This window comes from Suricata suricatta, chromosome 1 (assembly GCF_006229205.1).
Source record: "Suricata suricatta isolate VVHF042 chromosome 1, meerkat_22Aug2017_6uvM2_HiC, whole genome shotgun sequence".
Lineage (NCBI taxonomy): Eukaryota > Metazoa > Chordata > Mammalia > Carnivora > Herpestidae > Suricata > Suricata suricatta.
The window spans coordinates 181,571,614-181,580,661 of NC_043700.1; positions in this window are offsets into that span (position 1 = coordinate 181,571,614).

A 9,048-nucleotide genomic window follows, 5' to 3' on the forward strand; every position below is an offset into this window, starting at 1 on the left:
ACCTCCACACTGTTTTCCAGAGCAGCTGCACCAGTTTACATTCCCACCAACAGTGTAGGAGGGTGCCTGTCTCTCCACACCCTCACCAGCATCTATAGTCGCTTGATTTGTTCATTTTAGCCACTCTGACTGGCGTGAGGTGGTATGGAGATGACATTCTTAAGAGAGAAGAAAGACAATAAACACAAACACGGTACACACACCAATTATGTGGCATGTTAAAATTAAGTAAAAGGAATACGAAGAGCAGAGCTGGGCAGATCAGCAATCCTAAGGAGGTGTGAAACAGGTTTCAGGATTGAATCGGGCTGTCACTTAGGAGGTCATACTTGAGGCAAGACTTAAGATCATAATGTGACCTCAAGCCTTCTAAGAGTTAATTTCCAAAATATATGGGAAAGCGATTCCTAAAAATGTGAGAGATGGTATAATTATTTACTTGGTGAGTAAGCATCTTTCCCTTACAAGATTTCTAACTGAGTGTAAAAATAACTAGGAGAGAGAAAATCGAAGTATTGATATTTTTGAGTTTACAATCTGTGAAAATGTACTATTTTAGGTATTGGTAATGATGAAAAGGAGTTGGTCTATAAGAAATGGGTCAGCCTTGCGATTCCAATTGATTTGGAATCCTACCCCACTTATATGCAGTGTTAGAACATTTACAAGAACTTAAGGTTCACAGTATTTTAAATGTGATTCATTAGAAGACTTATTAAATTTTGTCAGCTAATTGGATTCTTAGAAAAGAAATTGATTAAAGGTATACAGGCTATTTCAAGATGTTCATTTAACTACATTTGTAAATGGTACCAAGTAATCAAAAGCCCTTTGAAAGTGACCATTAAAATTTGCTAGGCTTGTAAATAGAATAATATGAGTTGTAAGCTAAACTTCAATCTAAGAAAGAACTGATTCTTTCAATGTATCACTTTAATAAGTGCAATCTTACCTATTTTAATGTAGTATTTTCATTTACACTGATGGGTATAAAACTTGATACATAAAGGAAACTTGAAAACGTAATGCTTTCTCAGCTATAAAATAGTGTTTTCCCCATACTTTTATAAGTTCTAAGTAACTTGTTAATATTTGTTACATTGATGACTGACAGAGATAATGCTTTCTAGATATGACTGTTAAAGAAAAAAGGTACACTTACAAAACAAAATGAAAAAATGAACAACTTCTGAATTTTCTAGGATTTTCTCCACTATAAGAATTTCCTACAGTGGAACCCCTAAAGTTGGGCGTTTATTTTATTTATTTTTTTTTTAGTAATTTCTATACCCAACGTGGGGCTCAAACTCACAACCGGAGATCAAGGGTCCCATACTCTACCGTCTGAGCCAGCCAGAAGACCCTAAAGTTGGGCTTTTAAAGTGGCTCTGCTGATTGCTCACCACAGAGAACACTGCTTTTCAAAACCAAAGTAAGGGTCACCTGGGTGGCTCAGTCCGTTAAGCAGCCAAATCTTGATCTCTGCTCAGGTCATGATCTCACTGTTTGTAAGTTTGAGCCCCACATTGGGCTCTGGGCTGGCAGTGAGGAGCCTGCTTGGGATTCTCTCTCTCCCTCTCTCTCTGCCCCCCTCCAACTTGTGTAAGCTTTTGTGCTTGCACGGGAGCCTGCTCTTTCTCCCTCAAAATAAATAAACTTTTAAAAAAAACCCCACAAAGCAACACTTTGAATAATTTGCTCTGGAGACAGACATCACCCTGACGGTATAATTAGGAAGTCGTGGGTATGGAGCGAGCCGCCCCTCACATGGGCTACTCCCGCCCGGAGTGACCACCGGCAGGGACAGCAGCGCTTCCTTCCTGACTGGCTCACCATTCCCCTGAGCAGTCCCGGGAAGGTCTGCTGGCCTCACCTACGCATCTCTTTTTCGATAGAATGGACCCTTTTTGGCCTATTCACTCCCTCATGCCTCCCACCCTTTCCAAATCTTCAGGGTTAAGACACTTGTTACAAAAGAAAAAAAAAATGTCTTACATCCTATGTATTCTTCCCCCAATGGCAAAAGAAACATCGCTGTTGTTGCAAAGTTGTTTGCCATTGTTGCTTATTACTTTTTTCTGAAACAAAAAGCAATAAAACAATCACATGCCATGTATAAATTTGTTTTATTTATAATAACCATAATAACCTATGGCTATTACAGAAATACAAACATATTCAAAATATAGTTGAACTGGTGCTTGGAATCCTCCAAGTGTTGAATTTTCAGTGTATATACGTAGCCTCTCCATCAGCCGTCACTCCACAGCTCACATGAAAATGCTGAGCTCAGTTCCTGAGATACACTAGGTGCTCTGTTTATGATAAATTTGAACATATTTTATAGCATTAAAAATGATAACATTTTAGAGTGGGAAAATTAGAGATGATCTTATGCAAGCTGGTTATTTTCCAAATGAGAAAAGTAGATTTCTAATTTCAAAACTGGTAATTAGAGTAACTGCTTCTCAGGGTTTTGGTGAGGATGCAATGAGATAATGCACGTGGCATACTCAGCACAGAGCCAGCAAACGCTCGGTAGGTATCAAATGGTATTCATGTCAAGTGGAGACTCTTATTTGCTAATTGTTGACATTGTGGTAGAAAATAAAATGCAATTACAGGAGCAAAGGAGAGCGTGAAACCTAATTTATTTGGAAAGAATTTTATGTGTGTCATGGTTACGTAGGTTTCTTATGAAGCTCTACTCCTAGTTCAACAACCAAAACTAAAAGGAGGAGGAAAGCGAGGAGGGGGAAGGCGGCGGAGGGGGGAGGGAAGAGGAGGGACAGGAGGAGGAAGAGAAGGGGAGGAGAAGAAATCTTTCATATATAGTAGCTCATCTAAAATGGGCACAGTAACTTCTCTAGGTGGCTGTGTCCCTCTCCAACACCATATCCTGAGATCACGGTTCACTTTGAGATTCCCAGTGCCTTACTTAATCTCCTTCTGTCCCTCTATGATTTCCAAAGATGTATACTCTGAATATTATAGAAGTATTTGAACTCCAGTGGGTGATGTATGTGAGCACTCTACTTCCAGCAAGGATTTTTCTAAATTATGATGCCAATCTGTTAGTGTTGACTAATATTAAGACAGTATTTTGCTCATTTATTTTATATCTAAATATTACTTTTTCCCAGGAATATTGTTAGAACGAGAAATTCTGGATTTGAGTATCATTGCTCTGGTAGGCAGAAACATGTTCCCCAAAGATGTCCTGGATTAGCTGAGTGGACCCAGTGGAATCACAAAGATCCTTATGAGAGAGATATGAAGGTCAGAGTTCTCAGAAAAATCACTTGCACGATGGAAGCAGGGGTTGGAGGGACAACATTGCTGGAAAGAGCCATGAGCTGAGGAATGCAGGCAGCCTCCAGAAGGTGCGAAAGCAGGAAAACAAACTCTCCCCTAGAGCTTCCAGAAGGAACGCAGCCCCAATGATGGAACGAAGCCCAGCTTTACTCACCCCAGTAAGACCCATTTTGGACTTCTGTCCTCCAAAACTTTGTTTTTCTCTTTCAATTTTTTGTTTAAATTCTAGTTGGTTAACATACGGTATAATACTGTTTTCAGGAGTAGAATTCAGTGATTCATCATTTACATATAACACCCAGGACTCAGCACAAGTGTCCTCCTTAGTACCCATCGTCCATGTAGCCCATCTTTCACCCACCTCCTTCCATCAACCCTCAGTTTGTTGTCTATTCTAAAGAGTCTTTTATGGTTTGTTTCCCCCACTCTCTCTGCCACTTCCCATATGTTCATCTGTTTTGTTTCTTCAATTCCACATGTGAGTGATATCATATGGTCTATGTATTTCTCTGCCTGACCTATTACGCTTAGTGTAATACTCTCTGGTTCCATCCACATCATTCCAAATGGCAAAGTTTCATTCTTTTTTCTTTTAATTTTTTAACATTTATTTATTTTTGAGAGAGAGAGAGTGAGCATGAACAGGGGAGGGCCAGAGAGACTGAGGGAGACACAGAATCTGAAGCAGGCTCCAGGCTCTGAGCTGTCAGCACAGAGACCAACGTGGGGCTCAAACTCATGAACCGTGAGATTATGACCTGAGCTGAAGTCATATGCTTAACCAATTGAGCCACCCAGGTGCCCAAGACTTCCTTCTTTTTGATGGCTGAGTAACATTCCATTCCAATATATATTCCACATATAATATATATTCCATATATTTATTCCATTCCAATGTATATTCCATATATTTTATATAATCCATTCAGCAGTCAATGGACATTTGGACCCTTTCCACAGTTTGGCTATTGTTGATAGTGCTGCTTCAAAACTCTTACGATAATAAATTTGTGTTGTTTTCAACCACCAAGTTCATGGCAATTTGCTTCAGCAGCAATAGGAGACTGATACAATTGTCATTTTGGATTATGTTGGAAACTTTTGTTAAAGTTTAGCTATCATTGATCAACAACTATTACACAGCAACCTTGTGATTAAGAAAATGGTTTAGTTTTTTTCAGTGGAAGACCTAGCATTTTCATTACATGCTTTGGAAGTATGAAGAATTGTTTAATTCAATTTTCAAAGAGTTTCATATTTTTCTGGAAAGAGAGAGAAGTATATGTGCAATATAACTCCACCACTCCGATTTGACATAGAAGGGTTCTTGCTATCCAAAAGTCTTTGTTTAATTGTATGATATTTTGGTATGTTTCCATTAATGAAAATCATGTGTTATGGCCTGAGAGTTTGTGTTTCCCCCCCCCATCCATCCATGTGTTGAAATCCTAACCCCCGTTGTGACATATTTAAGAGGTGGGGTATTTGGCAGGTTTAGGGCATGAGAGTGGGGAGCCCTGATGACTAGGAGTAATGTATTTGTAGGAAGAGGGAGATCTTGCTTCAGCTCTGTCTCTGATGAACCTACAATGAGAAGCTGGCCATCTGAAGCCAGGACATAGGTTCTCACCAGCCAGCAGGTCTGCCAGGACCTTGAGTGTTGATTCGAGCTTCCGGAACCATGAGAAATAAATTTCTTTTTGTTGTTGTTTATTTATTTTTGAGAGAGACTGAGAGAGAGCACAGGTAGGGGAAGGGCAGAGAGAGAAGGGGAGAGGATCCAAAGTGGGCTCTGCTCTGACAGCAGTGAGCCCAACGCAGGACTCGAACTCATGAACCGCGAAATCCTGACCTAAGCTGAAGTTGGACACTCAACCAACTGAGCCTCCCAGGTGCCCTGAGAAATAAATTTCTGTTGTTTAAGGAAGTCTACAGTAATTTGTTATTTCAGGCCAAAAGGATTGAGACATCACCTGTCACCCAAATGTCCCAGAGTGAACATAAAGTAGGACTTTGTTTCACTGATCATGAATTACTACTCTGAAATTAGCTAAGTATCACTGGCTTTGAGCCCCCAATTAGTATCAGTAATAACATATCAATGTATGCATATGATAGTTACCTTTAAAGAACATATGAAAATGGATCATTATTGTCACACTCTAACTCATATCATAGAATAATGTTATGATTAACAGTGTGACTTCACGCAGACTGCAAAGCTAGATGGCACGGGGTACTGTGAGCCCCTCAGACACTTTGGTGAGCATAAGGAAAAGACACCCGCTCTGAGTGGAAACAATCCTGAGGGGGTGCAGGCCATGACAAGCCAAGGGAGCATCGCTGACTTGAAGAGTTACCGCTGGGGCAGGGGGGAATCTGCACAGCTGCCTGCAGAAGCCCTGGGAAGGAGCCTTAGGAGTCTACCATTCAGAAAGGCAGGCATGGTGCAGTGGGAAAATGGTGGCCTTGATGTTATATAGATGGAGGTTGAGTCCTTTCTCTGTTATTTACTAATAGTGTGGCCTGAGCAAGTTACTTCAGTTCTTGGAACCTACAATTGCTCATCTGTAAAATGAAAACATGATATTTTGTTGTCAGAATGAGGGAGACTGTCTGGAAAGTGCCTGGTCCACACTAGATGATGGTCATTATCATTTAGTGTAACTTCCTCATTTTGTAACTGAGGAAATGGAGACCTCGAAAGGACTGGGCCTCACCTAAGGCACGTTACCACCTTTCCCCTGTTGGACCCTTCATTGAGCAACCACTCAAGTCTGCAATGTGGTTGGGGAAATATGAGCCAATGAATCACCTTAGTTACTTCACCAGAGGGAATGGAGAGGTGTCCCCAGGCCCCCATGGGACAGGATGCTGTGTTGACACCAGGTGGGGTGCCTAGGCTGCATGTATATGACTGCAGGAGAGCCTGGCTGCAGACAGATGACAGATCGGACAGCAGACCGGCGAGCTGGGGGGCAGACTTGGTTGTCACTCAGGGTCTGCAGCTGGTAGGATCCAGGATGAGGACAAGTCTTCCAGGAAGTGACCAGGCTCTGGCCAGTTGACAGAACATCTCATAAATTACTCCGGACTCAGCTGGCCCTGGGATGGCCAGCAGGGTAAGCAGCCGCTAGGGGATGGGACCCAAAGAGCCTGGCCAGGGTACCATCCCCAACCAGGAGGAGGCCAGGGAATACTCCAGGGGGGGATGTGTGTGCATGACCTCCTTTCCTGAAACTCTAGAATCTTCTTCTCTCCCATAACCCTAGTACCACCTTCAAGAGAGAGGTTACCTGAAGAATTAGCCATTTTATCCCAGAGAGCTTAACATTACCTGAATGATGGTATAAATGATAAGGTTAGGTTACATTTAAACTGGAATGGGTATTGATCATTATTTTCGCATGACTCATGAAATGACCAGAGTAACTATAATCAACACAAGGGGCTACATTTTTTCTATATGTTTGAGTGATCATGTGAGAGAACTGTGTGACTCAGGCAGTCTTTCCCATCCTTTCCTCCATCAAAACCGGCTACATCCTCATTGGCAATAACCCCAAGAGATGCCTTTCAGACAAATCTGATGATCTCTGGTAACATTATGGCTGCTACCTGATGGATCACAGTTTGAAATTTTAAGAAATTACAGATGCTTTTGAAACCCAAAAGCTCTGGACTCTGTCACCAGGAAATTTCACAAAAGCCTGCACTTTGGCTCCTTGGAACACATCCATCTTGGTCAAGGTTACCATCTTAATGAGGTAATTCTACTATTAGAGGCAAAACTCAATTTCTCTTTCCCAGTGTGGCAGTCTGCACGTACCTGAAGCCGTGATCAGGGTGAACGCTGTGGCTCGGCCAACGATGTTACAAGCTGTCTCAGGGTGAATGACCCCCAGGTGCTCAGAGAATGAAATCCCTGGGGGGCAGGGATTTTCGTCTGTCCTCTGCTCCACTCCCAGCCCCTAGATCACTTTCAACACTCATTGAATGAATACATGTACCAAGTGTCTAAGATATTTATCATAAAATAAACTGTTGCCACTCCTGGGATTTTTTTCCTTCAACGGTCAGCAGGACTTTATGATAAACTTGATAAACATTGACATTTTCAGTTGTTTTCAAGACACCACTGCAGTCTGGCTCTATCTTTTGGATCCATCTTCTATGGGGACTTAACTATCCCTTCCAGTCATGTGCCACCTGCATATCTGATGAGCAACATCAGTTCGCTAAACAGAACTGCAGCCCTGGGTGGGGGGAGGGGGCGGGGACAGAGGGCGGGAAGGGGCAGATGGGCCCAGCAGGGAATCACAAGCAATTAGAACAGAAAAGATGCCATGGAAACCTCCTGAAGCTCAGCATTGAGCAAAGGTAGAGCAAGTCCAAATTGGGTGTCATGTTAGATGGAGCTAATTTAGGGGATTCGATAACTTTTACTTGGCATGAAGACAGCGTAGCTAAGAAAGGATTCATCCCAGCCGGCACTGTGGGAAAATGAACAAATGAGTTTTGTACCTGCAGGAGTTGTCCAGACAAATAGGACCAGTTGGACGTGTGTGTGTGTGTGTGTGTGTGTGTGTGTGTGTGTGTGTGTGGGTGTGGGTGTGTGTGTATGCAGAGAGAGACAGAAAGGCAGAGAGAAAGAGAATTTTTTTTTAGAATTGGTTCACATGATTTGTGGAGTCCAAAATCTTCAGGGTGGGCTGGCAGGCTGCAGACCCTGGGCAGAGCTGCAGTTTGAGCCCGTCAGCAGCTTGCTGACAGAATACCCAATCTGCTAAGGGAGGTCAGCCTTTCCTATACCTTTCAACTGACTGAATGAGGCCCCCCATACCTTGGAAGGCACTCTCTTTTACTCGAAGGCTGCTGATTGAAATGTTAATCCCATTCAAAAAAATACCTTCACAAAAGCATCTAGAATAGCGTTTGACCAATTATCTGGATATGGGGGCCCAGCCAAGCTGGCACACGTAATTAACCACCACGGGACCTCTTACGGGAGATCCTACTCAGAGCAGGAGGGTTTATCTAACTGGCGAATTAGAACAGCATTCTAATCTCATTGCCTATGCACATGCTTCCAAGCCCTCTTTGTAATTTCATACCTTGTTCCCCCCTCTCATTACTGACTCATCCTGAAGTGCCCTTCTCCAGACCTGCTTCCTTCACCCCTGGAAAAAGCCTACTCATCTTTCGAAGTTCAGATCAAATGTCAACTCTGTGATACTTTCTTTAATACCACATCCCATCCGGAAGAGTTAATCCTTCCTCCGTCCCTTGCGCATGTTCTGTTACAGCACTTATCACAGTGCATTCCGATTGCCTGAACCTCAAACAACAGATTAGCAAAGCGGTTATAAGTATAAACTCTGGTTCCAGACCTCATCAACTGAATTCTTGACCTCAGCAAGTTACTCAATCTCTGTGTATTTTAGTTTCTTCATCTATGAAATGGAAATGAAGTAGTACCAATGATCGGGATTTGTACTGAGGACCTAATGTATGTAAAAGTCTTAGAACAGTGTCCAGTATGTGGTAACTGCTAAAAAATGATAAGTTGTTTTCATTCTGAGTATTAGTGTTGCCATCTGATTCTTGGGTCCGGTGGAAAGGTTAGATGTTTCTGGTGGACAGACAGGGATATTACATATGCCGCTTTACATCCCCCATAATATTGTGTGCAATAGAGCAGAGGTCTATAGGTATTTACTGGAACATTCAGTA